This window comes from Hypanus sabinus, chromosome 3 (assembly GCF_030144855.1).
Source record: "Hypanus sabinus isolate sHypSab1 chromosome 3, sHypSab1.hap1, whole genome shotgun sequence".
Lineage (NCBI taxonomy): Eukaryota > Metazoa > Chordata > Chondrichthyes > Myliobatiformes > Dasyatidae > Hypanus > Hypanus sabinus.
This window is the reverse complement of record NC_082708.1, coordinates 190957554-190984830: the sequence shown is the minus strand read 5'-3', so window position 1 is coordinate 190984830 and position 27277 is coordinate 190957554. Positions and strand designations below refer to the sequence as shown.

General features: G+C 45.0%; 1 long non-coding RNA gene across 1 annotated transcript; it reads left to right on the top strand.

The window, feature by feature from the left end:
* Nucleotides 1–4576: 4576 nt before the first annotated feature.
* On the top strand, nucleotides 4577–24389 carry LOC132390895 (uncharacterized). The gene is made up of 2 exons (XR_009511046.1): nucleotides 4577–4824; nucleotides 24135–24389. It is a non-coding gene; the product is annotated as an uncharacterized LOC132390895 (long non-coding RNA).
* The last annotated feature ends 2888 nt before the right edge of the window (nucleotides 24390–27277 follow it).

The following is a 27277-nucleotide window of genomic DNA, read 5'->3' as shown; positions in this document are numbered from 1 at the left end:
TGTCATCAGCAAATTTACTAAACCCATCCCTGCACTTCCTCATCCAGGTCATTTATAAAAAATTCCGGACAGGAATTGCACAGTGCCCTGGAGAGGCTTATAGAACAGAGAGTCCTAAGGGTACAAATATATACAAGTAGAGGGCAAGCAGGGAGTCAGGGTGGTGAAGAATGTGTTTGCATGCTTGCTTTCGTCAGTCCGATCGCTGAGTACAGGAACTGAGATGCCAGGTTACAGCTGCTGGGACGACAGTCGAAATATCGTCTACAGAACATGGAAAATCAAACAGTACAGCACAGGGACAGGCATCTCAGTCCAGCATCTTGTGTCAAACCAAATAAATGAGTAATCTAATGGCTAACAAAACTAATCTCTTCTGCCTACACAATGTCCATATCCTTCCATATCCATGTCCCTGTCTAAACATCTGTTAAAAGTCCCTTTTGTATCTGTCTTGAGCACCACCCCGGGCAGCGTATTCCAGACACCCACCACTCTTTCACTGAAAAACTTGCCCCTCACATCTCCTTTGCAATTACCCACTCTCACCTTAAATACATGCCCTCTCATAATCTTATGGACCTCTGTCAGATCTCCCATCAGCCTCTGCTGTTCCAGAGAAAACAACCCAAGTTTGTCCGCTCCCTCATTATAGCATATACCCTCTGAACCAGGCAACATCTCAGTAAACTTCCTCTGTACCCTCCACCCTCTCCAAAGCCTCGACATGTGCAATACTCCAGATGTGGCCCAACTAGACTTTTATAAAGCTGCAACATAACTTCCTGACTTTTGAATCAATGCCTTGATGACTAAACTCAAGCAGACCGTTCGTCTCCTTAACCACTGTCAACCCGTGTAGTCACTTTCAGGGAGCTATGAAGTCGGATCCCAAGATCCCTCTGCCCATCAACACTTGTCTTTGGCAGTGTACTGTCTCTTTGATCTGCCAGGGTGCAGCTTCGGATCTGGCCGAGTTAAACTCCATCTGCCATTTCTCCATTCATATCAGCATCTGATTGATAATCCCATTGTATTCTTTTTCAGTCTTCTACGCTGTCAACACCACCAATCTTCCTATCATAGAGTCATTGAGTCATAGAAAAGTACAGCACAGAACCAGGCCCTTTGGCCCATCCAGTCCGTGTTGAGCCATTTAAACTGCCTATTCCCATCGACTTGCACGTGGACTATAGCCCTCCATACCCCTACCATCCACGTACCTATCCAAACTTCTCTTAAACGTTTAAATCGAGCTCGCACGCACCACTTGCACTGGTAGCTTGTTCCACACTCTCGTGACCCTCTGAGTGAAAAGGTTTCCCCTCATGTTCCCCTTTCACCCTTAACCCATGACCTCCAGAATCGTCCCACCCAGTCTTCAGTAGAATAAGCTTGCTTGCATTTACCCTGTCTGTACCCCTCATTATATTGTATTCCTCTCTCAAATATTCTCTCAATATTCCACATTCTAAGGAATAAAGTCCAAACCCATTCAGTTTTTCCCTATAACTCCGGTCCTCCACACCCAGCAACATCCTTGTAAATTTTCTCAGTATCTGTCAACCTTGTTTACATCTTTCCTGTAGGTAGGTGACCGAAACTGCACACCATATTCCAAACTAAGCCTCAGCAATGTCTTATACAATTCAAAAAACCTCCCATCTCCTGTACACAATACTTTGGTTTACGAAGGCCCCGTCCCCTCTGCCCCTCACCTCTCCCCAACGGTGCGGATCAGTGCTAAAGGAAAAGTTAAGTTCACCCAGAACTTTAGAACAGATGATATTCTGCTCCATCCTGAAATCTGTACCATCACAGAAGGCATCTTCAGCCAGTTGATTTCATTGCATCAGACAGAGTTATCAACTCTAACGGAAGCTGTTGGTCAAGCAGCAGTTACTCCCAGTGGTCTACACTCTGAAGGGCAGTTTCAGTTCTGCCAGGAATCCTGTGATGGATCCAAAATGGACCAAAGAGCTGAATTCCTGCAAGGTGGTGAGAGTGACTGACCTTCACACAAAGGCAGCATCAACTTGTCTGGCAAGATGGAGCCTGGTAAAACTGAAGTTCAAGGTTATTGTTCAGAACAAGAAGGCAGCAGGAGAGCACCTTTGGATCTCCAGCGGGGAGATATTTTGAGTTTGCGGGAGAAGAGAGAGGCCAGACTGCGCAGGCGCGTGACGTCAGCCAGTTCAGTACGAACAGTTTAAAAAGGAGGCAGTGTTGTGAGCGGGCAGCGGAGTGAGAGGCAGCAGAGTGAGGGGCAGCAGAGTGAGGGGCAGCAGAGTGAGAGGCAGCAGAGTGAGAGGCAGCAGAGTGAGGGGCAGCAGAGTGAGAGGCAGCAGAGTGAGGGGCAGCAGAGTGAGGGGCAGCAGAGTGAGAGGCAGCAGAGTGAGGGGCAGCAGAGTGAGAGGCAGCAGAGTGAGAGGCAGCAGAGTGAGGGGCAGCAGAGTGAGAGGCAGCAGAGTGAGGGGCAGCAGAGTGAGAGGCAGCAGAGTGAGAGGCAGCAGAGTGAGAGGCAGCAGAGTGAGGGGCAGCAGAGTGAGGGGCAGCAGAGTGAGAGGCAGCAGAGTGAGGGGCAGTGGGGTGAAAGGGCTTTGGCTCCACGGGCTTCGGCGGTAACGGGACGAGGTGAGGCAGTTGTTGATTGCAAAAGGAGCTAGAATGTGTGTGAGGTCAGTTTTCTGTGGTCGGTGTCAGATGTGGGAAGTCCTGGAGTCTCCCGGTATCCCAGGCAGCCATATCCAGCGGGCAGCGTTGGGAGCGGGCAGTGGGGTGAAAGGGCTTTGGCTCCACGGGCTTCGGCGGTAACGGGACGAGGTGAGGCAGTTGTTAATTGCAAAAGAAGACCGACAGCTCACTGTTTCGATGTTACAATCTGCCACGTCGCCTATCCAAATTGCCCTGATTCAGAAACAAACAGATTCTCACTCACTATCGAGAGACAGAGAGACAGAGAGAGAGAGGGGTGGGGGAGAGAGAGGGGAGAGGCAGATAGTGAGGGAGAGAGATAGAGAGAGAGGGGGTAGAGGGGGAGAGGGAGAGAGGGGAGAGGCAGATAGAGAGGGAGAGAGAGATATCGCTCTTGCCACAGGAGAGGGAAGACCGACCGCTCACTGTTTCGATGTTCAACTCACTGTTTCGATGTTACAATCTGCCACGTCTCCTATCCAAATTGCCCTGATTCAAGGACAAGCAGATTCTCACTCACTATCGAGAGAGACAGAGACAGAGAGACAGACATACTTTATTGATCCCGAGGGAAATTGGGTTTCGTTACAGCTGCACCAACCAAGAATAGTGTAGAAATATAGCAATATAAAACCATAAATAATTAAATAATAATAAGTTAATCATGCCAAGTGGAAAGTCCAGGACCAGCCTATTGGCTCAGGGTGTCTGACACTCCGAGGGAGGAGTTGTAAAGTTTGATGGCCACAGGCAGGAATGACTTCCTATGATGCTCAGTGTTACATCTCGGTGGAATGAGTCTCTGGCTGAATGTACTCCTGTGCCTAACCAGTACATTATGGAGTGGATGGGAGTCATTGTCCAAGATGGCATGCAACTTGGACAGCATCCTCTTTTCAGACACCACCGTCAGAGAGTCCAGTTCCACCCCCATAACATCATTGGCCTTACGAATGATTTTGTTGATTCTGTTGGTGTCTGCTACCCTCAGCCTGCTGCCCCAGCACACAACAGCAAACATGATAGCACTGGCCACCACAGACTCGTAGAACATCCTCAGCATCATCCGGCAGATGTTAAAGGACCTCAGTCTCCTCAGGAAATAGAGACGGCTCTGACCCTTCTTGTAGACAGCCTCCGTGTTCTTTGACCAGTCCAGTTTATTGTTCATTCGTATCCCCAGGTATTTGTAATCCTCCACCATGTCCACATGGTGACTGAGAGAGAGAGGGAGAGAGTGAAAGGGAGAAGGTGAGAGGGAAAGAGAGAGGAGGTGGGGGAGAGAGAAGGGGAGAGGGAGAAGGGACGAGGAGAAAGGGTAGAGGTGGTGACAGAGGGAGGGGAGAGAGGGTGAGGTGAGGGGATGAGGGAGTTAGGGAGAGGATGAGAAAGGGGGTAGAGGGGGAGCCATAGAGAGGAGAGAGGTATAGGGGAGAGGGAGTGGGAGACAGAGGGAGAAGGGGAGATGGAGAGGGAGAGGGGGACGGGGAGAGAAGGAGAGTGGGAGAGGGGGTGAATGAGAGGGAGAGGGAGAGGAATGAAAAAAACAGAAGAGTTGGGCAGTCTGGTAGCGCAAGAGTGTCCTGGGTCTCGTCCCCTTTCAGAGGTACATTGTTTTGTTTATTTTGTGTGTGGGGCTAGGTGAGATGTTACTGGAGACAATTGAGTGAAATACAGAATTTAAAGATGGTGAGGGGTGGGTAGTGGTGGAACGAGGATGAGGAAAGAGGTGTTTAGCATTGGACTGGGATTGATTCAGTAACTGAGGTCTTTATGGATCAGCACAGATATGATGGGCTGAAAGGCTGTTTGACTCTGTGCAAACAGTCACGTGATTTCTCTGAAAAGCAAAGGATGTGTTTTGGGTGGGGTTGAAGGCGGAAGCTCTGAATTTCTCAGTAAACAGGATAAGCTATCAGCAGAGAGTCTGAATCAGTCAGTCATTGGCCGGGTCACTGGTTCATCGCTCACTCTGCCTTTTGCTGTTTTACAGTTTGGTTCAGACGATTCACTGTTGTCTCTGGAATTCCGTTCACCCTCCTTCGGATATATTTCTGACAGCGTGTGATCGGTGAGATGGTGTGATCGGAGACACGGACACAGCTCCGGTCAGGAGAGAGAGACAGAGAGGTAAGTTCGAGAGACGGCAGTGAGACTGGTAATCCACATGGGAATGATGGGAACGGGGTATAAAAGAAGTGCTAACGAAGTGGGAGTGGTCATATTGGGGGGGATATTGAGGTCAAAATGCTGTTGATGGGGTCACTGATCTGGCTTTGGTGAGTATCGGGCTTCGGTGGGAGGCTGAGCAGTGACCAGATGAGGTGTCTCTCAGTAGAAGGGACGAGGGGATAAAGGTTCTGAAAGTCAGGGCAGTGGGACTCTCGTCCTGCAGGGTGTAGGAGATCAGGGGTATTTCCGAGGTCCCAGTGACCACACCGACAGGAAGTGTGTCCGGTTGCTGCTCCTGTCTGACCACATAGAGCAGGTGGGGTAAACGTGGCTGGACTCACTGTGGGATATCAGGATGGGGTATGTGGGAGGTGTTTAGTGAGGTGGTTATAGTGTAGGAAGAGAGAAAGGGGAGATGAGTGGCCACAAGGAGGGCAGGCGGTCTGGGGTCAGTTCCCTCTCACATGGGTACATTGAATTGGTTACTTTAGGTGTGGGAGGTGTAACTGGAGACAATTGTGTGAAATACAGATGGTAGTGGGGTTGACCAGTGAGGGGTGGGTAACATTGGAAAAGAGGATGAGGAGAGAGGTGGTAGAGTGGGAATGGGAGAGACTTAGTAACTGGGATCACTATGGATACGCATGGATCTGATGGGCCAAAGAGCTGTATGACTCAATACAGTAACAGATTTCTCTGAAAAGCAAAGGTCTAGTCTGGGTGGGTTTGAAAGTGAAGGCACGGAATCTCTCTGTGAACCAGGGTACAGTAACAGCAGAGATCACACTGAGAGTCTGAATCAGTCAGTCACTGGCCGGGTCACTGGTTCATCACTCACTCTGCCTTTTGCTAGGTGGGGTGTGGAGAGGGGGTCAGAAATACGGGAGAGAAGTGGTTGGGAAGTGGGGGAGAGGGATGGGTGGTTGGGAAGTGGGTGAGAGAGAGGTGTGGGTGGGAGTGGGTTGTGGGAAGAGAGGTGGGTGAGCGTTGAGTCGCGAGAAAGAGGTGGGTGGGTGGGGAGAGGGGAATCAGAGATGTCTAGAGGAGGGACACTGTTAATTGGGATCAGTACGGACAGGTAGTTACCGGTCAGCACGAATATGTTGGGCTGAAGGTCTGTTTGGCTCCTTACAAACAGTCACATGATTTCTCTGAAAAACAAAGTATGTGGTCTGGGGTTGAAAGCGAAGCTCTGAAACTGTCGATAAAACCTGGTACGGTATCAGCAGAGATCACACTGAGAGTCTGAATCGGTCAGTCACTGGCCGGGTCACTGGTTCATCGCTCACTCTGCCTTTTGCTGTTTTACAGTTTGGTTCAGACTGATTCACTGTTGTCTCTGGAATTCCATTCACCCTCCTTCCAGATATTATTTCTGACAAAGTGTGATCAGTAAGACAGTGTGATTATATTCATATACAGTAGGAAGCTTCTACTGGCTTGAGGTCAGTCATCTTCACCCTCCTGTCCACCTTTCCCTTCTGCTTTTAACCCCACCAGACTGTTCCTGTGATCCTTATGGAGTCTGACCCCATAATACTCCCCCATGGACACGGCATCCCCATGCTGAGGGATATTCCCCAAGAGCAGCTCAAGTGTGTCTGCATCTCTTGTAGAACCATCTTCAGACGGACTCAAAGAGATCTCCTGGACACAGTTTATCAGTTCATTCCCCTGTAGACCTTTCACACTGAGGCTGAAGTCTCCAAGCTCCTGAACCCTAGTTCTCTTTCATCTCTGTGATCTATCTCCATATCGACTCCTCCATCTGCCGCTGACTGTGTGAACTCTGTAACACACTCCGAGCAAAGTGATCACCCTGTTCTAATGTGGAACCTTTGGGACAACCTCCCTCCTTTCTGCAGTGATGGTCTCATTCATCAATACTCTACTTATTCATACCTCCCCATCACACCTGAAGTGTCTGTACCCCAGCAAAGTCCTGCTCTTGTCCCATCTCTGTGACTGCAACAATATCATGTTCCCAATGCCTGACCAGTCAGTCTCCTTGCATTTACTCAGATGCATTTTAGCCCTGCAGTCCGCCCCTGAGCATTATTAAACCAGCTCCGATCTGCCCACTAGAATGACCTTGTCTTCTTTCTATATTTGACAGTCTCATCCCCACTGCTGGTCATAGTCTCTGTGTGCCCCAACCCCAACAGCACCAACAAACTCCCTGTAGGGGTATCAGCTCGATCCTGGATTGGGCACAAACCATCCATCTTGTAAAGGTCCCACGTTGCTCCAAAATATTCTCAGTGATGTAGAAATCTAAACCCCTCTCTCTCGTACCATCACTCCAGCAGTGTTCATCTGACCTATCCTCCTGTTCTCCACTCAGGAGTGTGTGGCACTGAAAGTAATGGAGAGAGTGAAACCACCAGCAAGATTCTTCCTCGATAAACACTGCCTGTTACAAGTTATATATTCTGGTTTATCTTATTTATTCAGTAAGATATACAGCACAAAAGGGACCATTCCAGCTGCATGCCCTAGCAAATCCCTGGCAAACGCTTGATTTATCCCTATCCTAATCACAGGACAATATACAATTACCAACTAACTTACCTGGTCTATCACAGTGGGAGGAAATGAGGGGACCCAGAAAAACCCACATATTCCACATGATGGACAGAGAGAGTCCATAAGACCATAGGACCATAAGATATAGGAGCAGAGTTAGGCCATTTGCCAATTGAGTCACCATTTCATCATGGTTGATCCAATTTTCCTCTCAGCCCCAATCTCCTGCCTTCTCCCTGTATCCCTTCATGCCCTGAACAATCAAGAATTTATCAACCTCTGCCTTAATATACATAAAGACTTGGTCTCCATAGCTGCCTGTGGCAAATATTTCCACAGATCCACCACTCTTTGGCTAAAGAAATTCTTCCTTATTTCTGTTCTAAAAGGATGCCATTCTGTTCTGAGGCTGTGTCCTCTAGTCTTGGGCACTCTTACCAGAGGAAACATCCTCTCCATGTTCATTTAGTCAAGGCCTTTCACCATTCAATGGGTTTCAATGAGATTACCATGTGCATTCTGCCATGTGCAGAAGTTCGCTGATGACATGGCCATAGTGGGGTGTGTCAGGAATGGTCAGGAGGAAGAGTATAGGAAACTGATACAGGACTTTGTGATATGGTGCAACTCAAACTACCTGCGTCTCAATATCACCAAGACCAAGGAGATGGTGGTGGACTTTAGGAGACCTAGGCCTCATATGGAGCCAGTGATCATTAATGGAGAATGTGTGGAGCAGGTTAAGACCTACAAGTATCTGGGAGTGCAGTTAGATGAGAAGCTAGACTGAACTGCCAACACGGATGCCCTGTGCAGGAAAGCACAGAGTCGACTGTACTTCCTCAGAAGGCTGGCGTCATTCAATGTTTGTAGTGAGATGCTGAAGATGTTCTATCGGTCAGTTGTGGAGAGCGCCCTCTTCTTTGTGGTGGCGTGCTGGGGAGGCAGCATTAAGAAGAGGGACGCCTCACGTCTTAATAAGCTGGTAAGGAAGGCGGGCTCTGTCATGGGTACAGAACTGGAGAGTATGACATCGGTGGCAGAGCGGAGGGCGCTGAGTAGGCTACGGTCAATCATGGAAAACCCTGAACATCCTCTGCACAGCACCATCCAGAGACAGAGAAGCAGCTTCAGCGGCAGGTTGCTGTCAATGCAATGCTCCTCAGACAGGGTGAAGAGATCATTACTCCCCAACGCCATTCAGCTCTACAATTCAACCACCAGGGGCAAGACATGTTAAAGTGCCGGGGTTAGGACTGAGCTTAAGTTACCACTCAATGCACTTTAGTAAACTATTTAAGAACTTTTTTAAAAGCTATTTATTAATGCTTTTTGGGAGGGTGATTTTAGATGCATATCATATTTATACTGTTAAATACTGTATGTAATTAGTTTTGCTACAATAAGTGTTTGGGACACTGGAGAAATGTTGAATTTCCCCGGGGATGAATAAAGTATCTATCTATCTATCTATCTACCCTTCATTCTTCTGAATTCTAGTGTATACAGACCCATAGCCATCAAATGTTCTTCCTATGACAACCCATTTAATCCTGGAATCATTTTCATGAGTCTCCTTTGAACCCTCTCCAGTTTCAGAACATCCTTTCTAAGATAAGGGGCCCAAAACTGCTCACAAAACTCCATGAGGCCTCACCAGTACTTTATAAAGTCTCAGCATTACATCCTCACTTTTATATTCTAGTCCTTTTGTGATGAAAGTTAATATCGCATTTGCCTTCCGCAACCTGCAAACTAACCTTTTGGGAATCCTGCACAAGGACTCCCAGATGCCTTTGCACCGCAGATTTCTGAATTTTCTCTCCATTTAGAAAATAGAGTGCACGTTTATTTTTTTCTACCAACGTGCAGGACCAAACTCTTCCTGACACTGTATTCCACCTGTGATATCTTTGCCCATTATCCTAATCTTTCTAAGTCTGTAGCCTCTCTACTTCCTCAAAACTACCTGATCCTCCAGCTATCTTTGTATCATCTGCAAACATTATCACAAAGTCATCACTTCTGTCATCTGTCATTGACATAAAATACAAGAAGAATCTGTCCCAACACAGACCCCTGTGGAACACTACCGGTCGATAATTTCAATCGCATACCCAGCTTGAGAAATCAATGTTCATGCCATCAGGTTGGAGGCTACCCAAACAGAATACAAGATGTTGTTCCTCCAACCTGAGTGTTGCCTCATCATGACAATGGAGAAGGCCACAGGATAGACATATTGGAATGGGAATGGGAAGTGGAATTTAAATGGGTGGCCACTGGGAGTTCCCGCCTTTTCTGGCAGACAGAGCACAGGTGCTTAGTGAAGCTGTCTCCCAATCTATGTTGGGTCTCACTGGCATACAGGAGGCCACACTGGGAGCATGTTGGGTTTTCCTTTGAGGAAACTACAGCCTATTTTATCATGTGCCTCCAAGTACACTGAGACCTCATCCGTAATAATCAACTCTATCTGCCCTGGCACTCAGGTTTCCAACCCCTGCAACTCTAGTTTAACCCCTCCCCCCCCTTCCAGAGCAGCACAAGCAACCCCTCTCACTGGGATAATGGTCCCCCTCCAGGTCAGGTGCAATCACACCTTCCTTGGAAAGAGCCCAAAGATCAGGAAATTCTGACACACTCCCTCCTGTACTAACTCCTTAGCCTCGTGTTAAACTGTGTGATCTTCCTTGTTCTGACGTCACTAGCAAATAGCAAGGGTATCAATCCTGAGATCACAAGCCTGGAGATCCTGTCCTTTAACTTCCTGAACTAACTTTGCAGGGTCACATCACCCTTCCTGCCTATATCTTTGGTTGCTATGTGGACCATGACCTCTGGCTCCTCCCCCTCTCACTCAAGAATGCCGTGCACTGCATCTGAGATGTCCCTGACCCGGCACCTAAGAGGCAACGTACCATCTAGGAATTACGTTCCTGTCCACAGAACCGATAAGCACCCCAATCTGTGTATTCCCCTAACCAATGAATCCCTATCACTACTGATCTCCCACTTCTCTTCAGAGCCACAGAGACAGACTCAGTGCCTGAGCACTGTGACTTTCCTCTGTTATGTCATTGCCCACGTCCCTCAACAGGATCCAAAGCTGTGTCCATATTATTGAGGGGAACAGCCTGCAGTGGCTGCCTATCCCCTTTTTAATTGAGATACAGCAAAGAATGTGGTCTGGTTTGGGTTGAAGCTGAAGACACCAAATCTCCCAGCAAACCAGAGTCCAGTCATGGTCTGGACAGTCCGAAGCAGACCGTCTCTGGCCGGGTCACACAGAAGAATGGAGCACCTCTGCAGGGCAGTGAGGAGTGTTGGGAGTTATCGATAAAGATGGTTAGACCATGAGCTGGGTACAGTGGAGTGTGGCAGAGAGCTGGGTAGAGAGTGTGTGGGGAGAGGTGGCAGGACTGGCACTGGGAGGGAGTTGGTAAATGAGATTGGTGTGGACATACTCAGTGGTCAGCACGAATATGGTGGTCTGATGGACAGGCTCTTTTACTGCGTACGAACAGTCACATGATTTCTTTGAGAAGAAAAGCTTCTTCTCTGGGTGGCTTTCAAGCTAAAAGCATTGGTTCTCTCAGTAAAACCAGGGTAGAGTAACAGCACAGCAGGAGAGGTGGGCAGTCTGGGAGTGCAGGAGTATCCTGGGGTCAGTCCCCTCTCACCCAGTACATTAGCCCATAAGACCATAAGACATAGGAACAGAATTAAGCCTTTCAGCCCATTGAGTCTTCTCCACTATTCCATCATGGCTTATCCCAGATCCCCCTCAACCCCATACAGCTGCCTTCTCACCATATCGTTTGATGCCCTGGCCGATCAGGAAATGATCAATTTCAACCTTAAATATACCCACGGACTTGACCTCCACCGTAGTCAGTGACAGAGCATTCCACAGATTCACTACTCTTCACTACTGCTACCAAATATTATTTCTGACAGAGTGTGATCGATGAGATTGTATGATCGGAGTCACAGACACAACTCTGGACAGAGGAAGTGAGAGAGAAGGAGGGATAGAGGTGTTCGAAAGACAGCAGTGAGGCTGGTAATCTACATGGGGATGATGGGAATGAGGTATAAGAGAAATGCTAACGGAGTGGGCGTGGTCTTATTGGGAGGGATATTGATGTCAAAATGCTGTTGATGGGGTCACTGATCTGACTGGTGAGTATCGGGCTTCAGTGGGGAGACAGAGGTGGGTGGGTGGGGAATGGGAAGAGAGGTAGGTGGGGTGTAGGGAGAGAGACAGGGGTGGGGAGTGGGGTGAGAGAGATGGGTGGAGAGTTGGGAGAGAGCAGTGGGTGGGTGGGGAGAGAAAGAGAGAGAGTTGGGTGGTGGGGAGTGAGGAGAGAGGGAGGTGGGTGGATGAGGAGTGAGGAGATAGGAAGATAGGTGGGTGGGTGGAGAGTGGGGAGAGAGAGTTGGGTGGTGGGCAGTGAGGAGAGAGGGAGGTGGGTGGGTGGGGAATGGGGAGAGAGAGTTGGGTGGGTGGGGAGTGGGAGAGAGATATGGGTGGATGGGTTTGAAAGTGAAAGCACGGGATCTCTCAGTAAACCAGGGAAGAGTAACAGAGATCATACTGAGAGTCTGAATCAGTCAGTCACTGGCCGGGTCACTGACAGGAACAGCTGGTTCATCGCTCACTCTGCGTTTTGCTGTTTACCAGTTTGGTTTAGACGATTTACTGTTGTGTCTGGAATTCCATTCACCCTCCGACCAAATATTATTCCTGACAGAGTGTGATCGGTGAGATGGTGTGCTCAGAGCCCCAGACCCTCTCCAACAACATGAACAAACCTTCCTGTATGGATATTGTCTCCATTCTGAAATGGGTGCAGACCATCCAGAATATCGAGCTCCCATATTCCATCAGTCTGAAGCCCTCCATCCCATGTCATCCACTTATCCACATTTATCGAATCTATCCTCCTGTTCCGACCCTGGTCTGTCCTCTCAAAGTGTAACACCTCACACTTGTCTTCATTAAATTCCATCTGCCATTTTTCCCGTTGGTTCAGATATTGTTGCAAACTCTAATAATCTTTCTTACTGTCCATTACACCCCCAATCTTGGTGTCATTCATGAATTTGTTGATCTATTTTACCTCGTGATTACCTGGATAGTTGATATAGATGACAAACAGGAATGGGCCCATCACTTACCCCGCAGCAAACCACTAGTCACAGGCCTCCAGTCAGAGACGCAGCCATCTACTATCACTCTCTGACTTCTCCTGTGAAGCCAGTCTAATCCAATTTACTACCTCATCATGAATGCCAAGCGACTGAACCTTCTTGCCCAGCCTCCCAGGTGGGACCTTGTCAAAGGCCTTGCTAAAGTCCACTGCCTTGCTCTTATCAGCTTTCCTGGTAATCTCCACGAAAGCCTGTAAAAGGTTGGTTAGACATGACCTGCCATGCACAAAGTCATGTTCACTATCTCTATTCAGTCCCTGTCTATCCAAATACTGAAATATCCAGTCCTGTAGACTACTTTCCAATAACTTTCCCACTACTGATGTCAGGCTCCTCATCCTATAATTTCTGAGCTCATTCTTAGAGTTTCCTTCCTTCCAAGAGCAAATTTCCTGTCCTGTATTCTGTGCAATTGGTCTTTAAACACCCTCCATATGCCAGATGTGGATTTGACAAAAACCCTTAAGATACAGGAGAAGAATTAGGCCATACGACCCAATGTGTATGCTCGAACATTCCATCATGGCTGATTTATCATCCCTCTCCCCCATTCTGCTGTCTTCTCCCTGTAACCTTTGATTCCCTGATTAATCAAGAACCTATCAGCATCTGCTTTAAATATACTCAGTCACTTGGCTTCCACCACCATTCATGGCAATGAATTGCACTGATTCACGGCCCTCTGGCTCAACAAGTTCCTCATCTGTTCTAAATGGGCATCCATCTATTCTGAGGCAGTGCCCTCTGGGCCTAGACTCCCCCACTACAGGAAATATCCTCTCCACATCCACGCTATTCAGGCCTTTCAATATGTTCCAATGTGATCCTCACCTCATTCTTCTGAACTCCAGTGAGTACAGGATCAGAGACATCAAACATTCCTCAGAGATTAACACTTTCATTCCTGGAAGTATTTTCGTGAACCTCCTCTGGACCCTCTCCAATGCCAGCACATCTTTTCTTAGATAACGGACCCACAACTGCTCACAATACTCCAGATGTGGTCTGACCAATGCCTTATAAATCCTCAGCATTACATCCTTGATCTTATATTCTAGTCCTCTCATACTGAATGGTAACATTGCATTTGTCTTCCCTGCTACCGACTCTACTGCAAGTTTACCTTTAGGGAATCCTGCACAAGGATTCCCAAGTCCCTTCATACCTCTGATTATTTTGCATTTTCTCCCCATTTAGGAATCAGTCTACACCTTTATTCAGCTGTTCCCAGTAAACTCTCCAGAGTCCCTGCCCAATGCTCTTGTAATTTGACCTGCTCCAGTTTAATGCTCTGTGGCAAAGTCCATACTTATCCCCAGATACAGCTGTCTGAAAATGTAAGGAGTCGTGGTCACTGTTCCTGAACTGCTCAGCCTCTGAAAGGTCAGTCACCTGGTCAGGCTCAGTCACCAACACCAGGTCCAGTACAGCTCCCCCTCACGTTGGACTATCCGCGATGAGAGACCGAGGCGAGGGTGGTTGGGACCAAGAACTGGGGTATCCACGACTAGAACTGAGACATGATACGAGACTGAAATGAGGACGGGCTTGTAAACTAGATGTGAGATGAGACTGAAACGAGGAGGGGCTTGTAAACTAGATGCTAGACGAGAATCCAAAGTTGAGCTGTCGATTAACCTCAGGTACTCTGTAAATATTAAAATCCTGGTGCCAAATCACCACCAACAATCAGCAGGGTGGCCTGAATTTTTAAAGAGGCCACACTAGCTATCCGTATTCGGGGAGAGTTATGGCGTCTAAACCCCATAGGCTGGCACGGTCAGATGAACCTCTTCCATCGGTCCATTAGAGTCTTCTGTCAAAACAGATTCCAAATTGGAGTCTAGAGGATGGACCAAATCAAAGTCCAAATCTTCATCCGTATCCTCAGACGATGACCGTGAGGTGCTATGAATAGTCTTTGTGCTCTTGGGATGAGGCTCCATACGTCTACCTTCAGCAGCCTCTCCCTTGGATGGGACCTGGCGACTGACTGTAGGCTTGGCTGCTCGGGCTCCAGAGTTCCTGCTCACCTGCTTGGCGAGCTTCTTGGCTTGCTCCTGAACTAGAGACTCTTTCTCTCCAGTTCCGGCACACCTCTGACCAGACAGCGCTGGGACTCACACGGTCCTCTTGACTGGAGCCAGCTTCTCTGCCCTTGGAGGCAGGACTAGGTGTCCTGAAGGCTTCAGATTACCAGGTGCAAAAGTCTGCCTCCTTGCTGGTCACTGTTCTTGGGAGAGTCTGGGGGTCGGAACACCAAACCAAAAGCATTCCTTTTTGCCAAGACTTGACCAGCGATGATTCCCCCTTCCTCCCAGTTCACAGAAGGGCTGTGCTTGGTCAGCCAAGTGTGACTGAGAACCAGGAGTCTGTGAGGAAAATCGCTGATGCAGAAACAAATGTCCTCTGCATGTTTCTCTGTCCTCATTTGCAAAACCAACGTCTGCTGCAGTATCCCTAGAGGACGACCATCAGGGCAGTTGTGGTCATGTGCTGGCTCAGCTCCTGCAGAGGTATGTTGAGCTGACGGGATGTCTAATATTCCAGGAAATTAGCAGCTGCCCCAGACTCCAACAGACGTTCACCTCTTGCCGATTATTTCCCCAGGAGATCCCCACCTTCAGCATGACACCAGAATCTGCGGGTTTGGGAGTCATGGCTGCTACTGTCATAGTCCTCCGAACATCGGACGGTCTTAGCCGTTCCCCTGACAGCTATAGATTTGGACATTCGGCCCGCAGGAGACCTGCCTTCCCGCAGTAGTAGCAGCAACCTCGACTCCTACGCTGGGACCTCACATCAGTGGAGAGTCATGTGCAGCTGACTTGCCTTGGCTCGACTCAGTCCCATGCAGGAGACGGGCTGGTCAGTGTCCACGGTCGGGAAGTGAACTGTGATGAGATGAGGCCGGGCTTGGGCGAACCACTTGACCTCTTGAGACAGCCCCACCCTCGCTCCACCAGACGATTATTGAGGCAGTTGGCCTGGTCGATCAGAGCCTCTACCAGCTCTCCCAAGACAAAGGACATCATTTAATTCTCCTCAGAGCCCGTGGCAGAGGGAGTGGCCAAAGCCTCCCTGTTCCAGCCACGCTCCTCAACCAAAGTCCGAGATTCCATCGTGTGGTCATCTGATGACAGACTAGCTTGACCCACCTACATCAGATGGTCCGAGGCTCTGTTAGTTCCAGCAGGATGATGAAACACCCTCTTCATGGTGTTGATGAATGCTTCCAAATCAGAGCAAATCTCCAGCCTCCACTCCCAATGTATGGTGGCCCAGGCCAGGGCTCTTCCAGTCAGGAGTGTTACGTATTCAGGCAACAATAAATATATGAGTTTTGCAAGGGTTTATATAACAAATAACATGTTTATTAAACACTGAAAACAAACCCCCCAAAAGTAAACAAACACTAACGTAACCGGAAATCAGCTGCAGTGCGGCAGCTTAAACAGTTCTTAAAGCGATGCTGCAAAAACAGTTCTTTTAAGTAGGATTGACAGAAGTTCAAAATGCTCACGGTTCATTTAAAAGGAGAGACTTTATGAGACAATTTAAATTCTCTTTCACATCATTTTGCTTCGCTCCCCGATGTCAAACTTTTCCCACGAAGAATTTACAAAGCAAAACGGCTTAAAGGCACTAACCTTTCCTTTATCACACTGTCCTCAATCTTCTGCTATCCCACAGAGATTAACACGAGAACAGTCAACGAATTCCTTCCGAATAAGGATTAAACAAGGTCGGACCCGTTTCACCGTCGATCATCGATGGTCCTTGATCTTTAACTCCCGAACTCTGATCTTCACTCTCCACTGATTCTCAACTAGCAGTATTGTAAAGAAACTGCTGGCAATGACCTTTTAAACTTTAGGCATTAGATAAAACTTCATCTTTCAACTAAACTGCGTCATCACATTAAATCACACAGTGGCATGAAGTCAACATGGCAAATCCAGCCACGAACTGCCCCTCCTCACAGGGAGGGGTCTTCCTTTTATAACCTGCTAAAAAAAACCTGTCAGATGATCTCTACTGGTGGGAAAATGACATCACTCCACCATCACAAGACCACTACCTCAAGTCCAGTATAGCTTCAACACCAGTCACGTGACAAGGGTACCACTGTCATGTCATGAGTACATAACACTTCCTTCCAAAAAAAAACATTTTTGGTCTGACAAGAACAAAAATTTCAAAAATTATTTACAAGAAAAGCAAATATATAAATATTATAACATACACAATATACAATACCATCATATAACATCTTACAATACAGTAAGAGTGTTACAATTGAAAGAAAAACCACTCCATAAAAAAAATTACATTGTACATTCAACATCGAGATAGACAATCAGCAACCACATTATCTTTACCTTTAATGTGGTACTCTTGTAACATCAAACTCCAATTTAATAATCATCTGTTTTTGTTTTTCATCTTACTCAGAAAAACTAACGGATTATGATCAGTGTAAACAATAAGTGGTTTTTGAGTTGTACCGACATATACCTCAAAATATTCCAAAGCTAAAACAAGAGATAATAATTCTTTCTCTATTGTTGAATAGTTTCTTTGATGCTTATTAAATTTCTTAGAAAAGTAAGTTACTGGATGATCAACCTCATCACCCTCATTCCTTCGCATTAATACTGCTCCTGCAGCCTCATCACTAGCATCCACAGCCAATGAAAAAGGTTTTTCAAAGTCAGGTGCCTTAAGCACAGGTTGTTGACATATCATTATTTTCAATTTTTCAAATGCTTCTTGACAAGGCACTGTCCACAGAAACTTCACATTCTTTGCAGGATAGTTAATGGAAGGGCAACATTAGCAGAATTCTTACAAAATTTTCGATAATATCCTACCATTCCCAAAAATCTTCTGAGAGTTTTTTTCCCCGTTGGAGTGGGAATCTCTAAAATTGCCTGAACAGGAGCTACCTTACCTTGACCCACAACATAACCAAGGTAAGTCACAGTGGCATGTCCAAATTCACTCTTAGCTAAATTAATAGTTAAGTTAGCTTTTGAAATCCTTTCAAACAATTTCTCCACCGCAATAATGTGTGCTTCCCAAGTATCATTTCCTGTCACTAAATCATCAATATAAGAATCAGTATCTTTCAATCCCTGAATCACAGAGTTAATCATCCTCTGAAAAGTACCTGGGGCATTCTTCATCCCAAATGGAAGAACATTATACTCATATAACCCAGATGGAGTTACAAATGCAGAAATCTCTCTACCTCTGTCTGTTAGTGGAACACACCAATACCCTTTCAATAAATCAATTTTTGTAAGGAACTTTGCTTTTCCAACTTTATCTACACAATCATCTACTCTAGGAATTGGATATGCATCTGTTTTCGTTACAGCATTCACCTTCCTATAGTCCGTACAAAACCTAATTCTACCATCTGGTTTTGGCACCATAACACATGGCGAACTCCAATTCGAGTTAGAATGTCTAATGATATTATTCTCTAACATATATTCAATTTCTTTCTCAGCAAGTTCACATTTTTCTATGTTCATCCTATATGGATGTTGTTTAGATTTGGCATCTCCAACATCTACATCATGTGAAGCTATAGTAGTCCTTCTCAGAACATCTGGAAACAACTCCTTATATTTAAAAATTAATTCCTTCATCTGTTGTTTCTGCTCTAGCTGTAAATGTGCTAATTTCTCATCAATATTTTCCAGAATGGTTGAATTTGGTAACCTAACAGAAACAATGTTGGATTTAGAATGAAAGTCAGATGAATCATCTATCATGTTCCTAGTTAAATCAAACTCATTCTCACTAACCACAACAGTCACAGTATCAGATTGATAAAATATGGTTTTATCATACTTATATGGCAAAGTTGTGTTGATCTTCTATGATCTGGAGTTTTTATCACGTAATCCACATCATTGATTTTAGACACAATTTCATAAGGACCATGAAATCTATTTTGTAAAGGATTTGTCTGCACTGGGAAAAGAACCAACACCTTATCTCCAGGCTTAAACATCCTCATCCTAGCTTCTTTATCATACCAAGTCTTCATTTTCTCCTGAGCCAACTTTAAATTTTCCTTGGCTAAGCTACAAGCTTTATGTAACTGTTTATGTAAACACATATTCCAACAAATTAGTGTGTACTTCCTTACTAATCCATTGTTCTTTCGATAAAGCTAAAGGTCCTCTAACTCTATGCCCAAACACAAGTTCAAATGGACTAAAACCTAAAGATTCCTGTGCCGATTCCCTTACTGCAAATAAAAGTAAGTTTATACCCTCATCCCAGTCACTTTCATTTTCCACACAATATGTCCTAATCATATTCTTGAGGGTAGAATGAAACCTCTCCAAGGCACCTTGCGATACGGGATGGTATGCAGATGAAGTGATTTGCTTAGCTCTCAATTTATAAACTATCTGTTGAAACAATTCAGACATGAAATTACTGCCTTGATCAGTTTGTATCTCCTTAGGTAATCCAAAATAAGTAAAGAATTTTATAAGAGCCTTTGTCACAGTTTTAGCTTTTATATTCCTAAGTGGTACTGCCTCTGGAAACCTAGAAGAAGTACACATGATAGTCAACAAATACTGATAACCAGTTTTTATCTTTGGTAATGGACCAACACAATCTACAATAACTTTAGAAAACGGTTCACCAAATGCTGGAATAGGTTGTAATGGAGCTACTGGTGTAACCTGATTTGGTTTACCCACAATTTGACAAGTATGGCACGTTTTACAAAACATCGCCACATCTTTTCTTAGACCAGGCCAGTAAAAATGTTTTAATACCTTGTCCACAGTTTTCCTTACCCCTTGATATCAACCTAAAGGCACACTATGAGCTAAAGTCAAAATCTCATTTTGATAAACATTAGGGACAACTACCTGGTAAACAATATTCCAATCCTCACTTGCAGGAATTGTAGGTGATCTCCACTTCCTCATCAACACTCCTTTTTCCAAGTAATATCCTACTGGCATCTTCTCAATTTCACTACCTAATAAAGCTTGTTCTCTTAATTTTATAATCTCAGGGTCTCTATTCTGTTCTGCTATCATCTCCTTCCGAGACAGAGATAAATCTTCATAGTCAGACTTACTCCAAGAATCTTGTTCAAACAATGAAGGTAAGAAAGTCTCTGACACATCCTCAAAACTCAAATCCTGAGTTGAACAGTCCTGAGTAACAACCTCATTCTGCGCATCAATCTTTTTAGCCATAGCTCTAGTCACAACACAGGAAGAATCTGTGTTAGAATTCAACTCTGGTTCCTTTGACTCCATTGTCAAATGCACTTCAAGAAAAACTTGTCCACCCGCCAAGTCATTACCTAACAATAAAGAAATACCCTTCACAGGTAAGCTAAGCTGTAATCCTACTTTAACAAATCCTGTAACTAACCCTGACTTTAAATTTACTTTATGCAAGTGTACAGACATAAGGGCATTCCCAACACCTCGTATATAATTTACCTCACCAGTGTCAAACTCATCACTAAACTTTAACACACTGTCTAACATCAGTGATTGAGAAGCTCCAGTATCCCTAAGGATTTTTATTGGCACCAGAGTAGATCCTTCTTTCAAGGATACAAACCCTTCAGTTATAAAATGATCATAACCCTTTTTAACTTGGTCAGACTCTAACAAAGCCTCATTTGTGTTTATCAAACCCCGTAACTTTACAGGTGCTTCAGTATGTTGCACACAAGCATCTGGAACTGCTTCCTTCTCTTTCTTTTTCAATCTGAAACAGTTAGCTATTACATGGCCAGGCTTCTTACAATAGTTACAAATAAGACCAAATTGTCTTTCCTTCACAGGTTTTCCTTCCTCCTTATCTTTCTCATTAACCTCTGATTTAATTTCTGATTTACCTTGAGTCTCCATGTTATTTTTCCTCTTAAAGATTCTGCCCTGAGGAAATTTATTCTTATGGATTAAAACATACTCATCAGCTAATCTAACACCGCCCTGCAATTTATCAGTATCCCTCTCATTTAAGTAGGTCCTTACTTCAACAGGAATGCTTCTTTTAAATTCCTCCATTAAAATCAGCTCTCTCAATGTATCATAGTCCCAATTTACATTTTTAGAAGAAACCCATCTCTCAAAACACATAGCTTTATCATAGGCAAATTCCACATAAGTTTTTTCCACAGACTTTTTCAAACTTCTGAATCTTTCCCTATAAGCTTCTGGGACTAATTTGTATGCTTTTAGAATATGCATTTTCATAATATCATAATCAAGTGCTTGCACAACAGTTAAAGCTGTGTAAACTTGTTGTGCTTTGCTTTTAATTACACTCTGTAACAACACTGACCATTTATCTCTCGGCCACTCTGACATCCGAGCAATAGTTTCAAAATATTGAAAATATCTTTCCACTTCTGTTTCACTAAATGGAGGGACCAATTTAATTTCTTGACTAGCAACAAATGGTTTTTTAGAACCAGAAGACTGTTTCCCAGACCTTAATTTCTCCATTGCATATTCAAATTCTCTCTGTTTTTGTTCAGCCTCTGACTTACAATGCTCCAACATCATTTGTTCGATTTGCAACTGCATCTCCAGATTACTTATTGGAAATGACTCTAAAATCGATTCATCAAAAACACCCGAATCCACATAATGTGACGCGATTCACAAATCGCGTCATCTTTAGATGTAGTCGTCAAAATACCTTTAAGTTGCAATCTACGAGCTATCTCAGATACCACAGTTTTTTTCGCCTTCGCTAACAACTCCGCGACTGGCGAAGCCAGAAATTCATCAATATCCGTTGTTACTGAATACCACTCACAAGCCAATCAAACGAAAGAACCGAGTATTCCCCATTTCCAAAACACTGATGCAAAAGTTAGCAAGCATTTAAACTCAAACGATCCAATCCCGGACGGGCCCCCATATTTATGTTACGTATTCAGGCAACAATAAATATATGAGTTTCGCAAGGGTTTATATAACAAATAACACATTTATTAAACACTGAAAACAAACCCCCCAAAAGTAAACAAACACTAACGTAACTGGAAATCAGCTGCTGTGCGGCAGCTTAAACAGTTCTTAAAGCGATGCAGCTCAAACAGTTCTTTTAAGTAGGATTGACAGAAGTTCAAAATGCTCATGGTCCATTTAAAAGGAGAGACTTTATAAGACGATTTAAATTCTCTTTCACGTCGTTTTGCTTCAATCCCCGATGTCGAACTTTTCCCACGAAGAATTTACGAAACGAAACGGCTGAAAGGCACTGACCTTTCCTTTATCACACTGTCCTCAATCTTCTGCTATCCCGCAGAGATTAACATGAGAACAGTCAATGAATTTCTTCCGAATAAGGATTGAGCAAGGTCGAACCCGTTTCACTGTCGAACATCGATTGTCCTCGATCTTTAACTCCCTAACTCCGATCTTCACTCTCCACTGATTCTCAAACTAGCAGTATTGTAAAGAAACTGCTGGCAATGACCTTTTAAACTTTAGGCATTAGATAAAACTTCATCTTTCAACTAAACTGCGTCATCACATTAAATCACACAGTGGCATGAAGTCAACTTGGCAAATCCAGCCACGAACTGCCCCTCCTCACAGGGTGGGGTCTTCCTTTTATAACCTGTAAAAAAAAACTGCCACATGATCTCTACTGGTGGGAAAATGACATCACTCCACCATCACAAGACCATTACCTCAAGTCCAGTACAGCTTCAACCCCAGTCACGTGACAAGGGTACCACTGTCATGTCACGAGTACATAACAGGAGAAAGTTTATGAAGGGCACCTTTCTGTGCTCTGTAGGGAACCAGGATGACTGGAGTTCGAACACCAATGAGCTGAGTGAGGAAGCCACAGCAAGAATCCAGATCACCGTCAAATCTCTCCAGAGCCGGACGATGGACTGACTCCTCAGTGAGACCAACAGCCTCACCCGAGCATCTCTGCTTCCTGCATTGTGACATGGAGGTCATGTATCTCTAGGCTCTGCCTTTAAATTATCTTCCTGTGGCTGGCCACAGCTGACGAGAGGCTCTGATACCCCTCTGGGTCTGACAAGGGGCTGACAAGAGGCTTTGATACCCCACTGGGTCCATGGGAGGCTCATTCGTACTGTGATGAGAAACCTTGGCGAGGATGGTAGGGCCCAACTGCTGGAGTATCCGAGAGTAGAACTGAGACACGATATGAGACTGAGATGGTCTAGCTGTAAACCTCTGTCAGATCTCCCCACAGCCTCCAATGCTCCAGAGAAAGCAAACCAAGTTTACCCAGCCTCTCATGAGGCAACTTCCAAGTGAACCTCTTCTGCACCCTCCCCAAAGCCTCAACCTGCTTCCTATAGTGGGCTGACCAGAGCTGTCTGAAATATTCCAGAGGTGGCCTAACCAGAGTTTGTAAAATGGCAATGAAACCTCCAGACTTCTGAACTCTGCCTCAACTAATAAAATCAACTCATTCCATAAGCCTTCTTAACTACTTAATGAACCTGTGTAGCTGCTTTCAAGGAGATCCAAACTTGGATCTCAAGATCTCTCTGCTCAGCAACACTGTGAAGGACCTTGCCCTTAACAGTGCACTGTCTCCTTGCATTTGCCCTACAAAAGTTCAATGCCTCACACTATCTGGTTTAAACTGCATCTGCCATATCTCAGCTATCTATATCATCTATATCATGATCTATATCATGCTGCATTCTTTGCTAATCTTCTACTCTATCTACAACTCCACCAATCTTGGAATCATCCACAAGTTTTCTAACCCACTAATCTACATTTTCACCCTGGACATTCATTTATGTACATTACAATCTGCTGAGGTCCCAGCACAGATCCCTATGAACTCCACTAATTACAGACCTCCAGCTCAAATAAGGCCCTTCATTTTTTTTGGTAATTTATTTTTATTGAAGTTCATCATCAAACAAACATTTCCATAAGATGTATTTCAGATATTGTACATATATATCACATAGTCATATATGCCACAAATCTCCACATAATATTTGTCTGAGGTATACACTTATAGAAGAAGAGGAAAGAAAGAACAAGCAAAAGGAGAAAACTATGTACAAGTGGGGGTGATTTTTTTTACAACATATTCATTGATTTGTGAGAATAAAATCAGGGCTATGAGGTGTTATGTAGTTAAACCATTTTTCCCAGTATGAATCAAATTGTTCCAGCTTATGATTAACAGATGCTGTTATCTTCTCCATTTTGAAAATGTCCATTGTAATTTCCATCCATGTATTTAAAGTTGGGCTTTCCTGTGATAACCATTTCCTAGTAGGAGTCTTTTTACCAGCCACCAACAGTATATTCATTAAATATTTATCTCTTTTCAAACATTCTTGAGGTATATACCCAAAATATATGGTCTTACTCTCTAAGGGTATTTCACATTTAAAAATGTCTTGTAGGGCATCGTGTATCCCACTCTAATAGTCTTTGATAACGGTGCATTCCCAGAAAATATGATAATGGTTTGCATTTTGATCTCCACAGATCCAGCACAGATTGCGTGACGTAACGCACCAAAGGTTTAAAAGAAAGACTGCCATATACAGCGGCCATCATCGTAGCGGCCATCGTCAGAGTGGACTGAGGCAGAGAGGGTCGACTTTGGCTCAATCAGGCTTCAGCAAGAGGCGAGGTTTGAACGGGACACGACTGCGCAAGCGCGTGAAAGTTGGCCTCTGAGATCAGCGGGGGAATTTAAAAAGCGAGCAGAGGCTGAGGACGAGCTTCACTCCAGGTGAGGTAAGGCCGGGTAAGCTCCTTTAATTAATCTAATTAGCTTAGGAGTAGGTAATGGAGGCAGCAGTTAGGGCAGTTGAGTGCTGCGTTTGCTGTCTGTGGGAAGTCAGGGCGAGCACAGTTGTCCCTGATGACTACACCTGCAAAAGGTGCATCCAGCTGCAGCTCCTGACAAACTGAGTTAGAGAGACAGACAAACAGACATACTTTATTGATCCCGAGGGAAATTGGGTTTCGTTACAGTCACATCAACCAAAAATAGTGTAGAAATATAGCAATATAAAACCATAAATAATTAAATAATAATAAGTTAATCATACCAAGTGGAAATAAGTCCAGGACCAGCCTATTGGCTCAGGGTGTCTGACACTCCAAGGGAGGAGTTGTAAAGTTTGATGGCCACAGGCAGGAATGACTTCCTATGACACTCGGTGTTGCATCTCGGTGGAATGAGTCTCTGGCTGAATGTACTCCTGTGCCTAACCAGTACATTATGGAGCGGATGGGAGTTATTGTCCAAATGGCATGCAACTTGGACAGCATCCTCTTTTCAGACACCACCATCAGAGAGTCCAGTTCCACCCCCACAACATCACTGGCCTTACTGGCCTTACTGGAGCTGTAGCTGGATGAACTTCGGATCATTCGGGAGGCAGAGGCAGAAATAGACAGGAGTTTCAGGGAGATAGTCACCCCTAGGAGTCAGGAGACAGGTAGCTGGGTGACTGTCAGGAGAGGGAAGGGGAATAGACAGGTAGAGCAGAGCACCCCTGTGGCCATTCCCATCAACAATAAGTATACCGTTTTGGATACCATTGGTGGGGACGACCTACCAGGGACAAGTTGCAGTGGTTGCGTCTCTGGCACCGAGACTGGACCCTCAGCTCAGAAGGGAAGGAGGGAAAAGAGGAGAGCAGTAGTGATAGGGGATTCGATAGTTAGAGGGACAGATAGGAGGTTCTGAGGAAGAGATCGAGCATCCTGGATGGTCTGTTGCCTCCCTGGTGCCAGGGTCCGTGATATTTCTGATCGAGTTCTCAGTATTCTCAAGAGGGAGGGTGAGCAGCCGGATGTCGTGGTCCATGTAGGGACCAATGACGTGGGTAGGAAGAGTGAGGAGGTCCTGAAAGGTGAGTTTCTGGAGCTAGGTGCCAAGTTAAAGGACAGGACCTCCAGGATAGCAACCTCAGGATTGCTACCCGTGCCACGTGCAGGTGGGTTTAGAAATAGTAAGATAGTGCAGATCAACACGTGGCTGAAGACAAGGTGCAGGAGGGAGGGCTTCAGATTTATAGATAATTGGGCAGTTTTCCAGGGAAGATGGCACCTGTTCCGTTGGGATGGTCTACATCTGAACTGGAGGGGGACAAATATTCTTGCAGGTAGGTTTGCTAGAGAGGCTCCAGAGGATTTAAACTACAAATCAAGGGGGGAGGGGAACCAGAGTGTAGGAACAGATGGATGGGAGAAGGAAGAAAAAGAAGACAGTAAAGTTCTTTGTACTGTTAGAGATAAACAGAGAGGAAGAGGTGGAGAATTTCTTAAACACACCTATTTTGATGCTAGGAGCATTGTAAGAAAGGTGGACGAGCTTAGAGCATGGATTGATACCTAGAAATATGATGTTGTAGCTATTAGTGAAACATGGTTTCAGGAGGGGTGTGATTGGCAACTAAATATTCCTGGATTTTTTTGCTTCAGGTGTGATAGAATCGGAGGGGCAAGAGGGGGAGGTGTTGCATTGTTTGTCAGAGAAAATATTACAGTGGTGCTCTGGCAGGATAGATTAGAAGGCTCGTCTAGGGAGGCTATTTAGGTGGAATTGAGGAATGGGAAAGGTGTAGTAACACTTATAGGGGTGTATTATAGACCTAATAGGGAGCGAGAATTGGAGGAGCAAATTTGCAAGGAGATAGCAGATATTTGTAGTAAGCACAGGGTTGTGATTGTGGGGAGTTTTAATTTTCCACACATAGACTGGGAAGCCCATACTGTAAAAGGACTGGATTGTTTGGAGTTTGTAAAATGTGTGCAGGTTAGCTTTTTGCAGCAATACATAGAGGTACCGACTAGAGAAGGGGCAGTGTTAGATCTTCTTATAGGGAATGAGATAGGTCAGGTGACGGAGGTATGTGCTGGGGAGCACTTCGGGTCCAGTGATCACAATGCCATTAGTTTCAATATAATTATAGAGAAGGATAGGACTGGACCCAGGGTTGAGATTTTTGATTCGAAAAAGGCTAACTTTGAGGAGATGCGAAAGGATTTAGAAAGAATGGATTGGGACAATTTGTTTTATGGGAAGGATGTAATAGAGAAATGGAGGTCATTTAAAGGTAACATTTTGAGTGCACAGAATCTTTATGTTCCTGTTAGGTTGAAAGGAAAGGTTAAAAGTTTGATAAAGCCATGGTTTTCAAGGGATATTGGAAACTTGGTTAGGAAAAAGAGATATATCTACAATAAATATAGGCAGCATGGAGCAAATGTGGTGCTCGAGGAATATAAAGAATGTAAGAAGAATCTTAAATTAGAAAAGCTGAAAGAAGATATGAGGTTGCTTTGGCAAGTAAGGTGAAAATAAATCCGAAGGGTTTCTATAGTTATATTAATAGGAAAAGGATAGTGAGGTATAAAATTGATCCCTTAGAGAATCAGAGTGGAGAGCTATGTGTGGAGCCGAAAGAGATGGGAGAGATTTTGAACAATTTATTTTCTTCGGTATTCACTAAGGAAAAGGATATTGAATTGTGTAAGGTAAGGGAAACAAGTGGGGAAGTTATGGAAACTATAGCATTTAAAGAGGCGGAAGTACAGGCGCTTTTAAGGAATATAAAAGTGGATATATCTCCAGGTTCTGACAGGATATTCCCTAGGACCTTGAGGGAAGT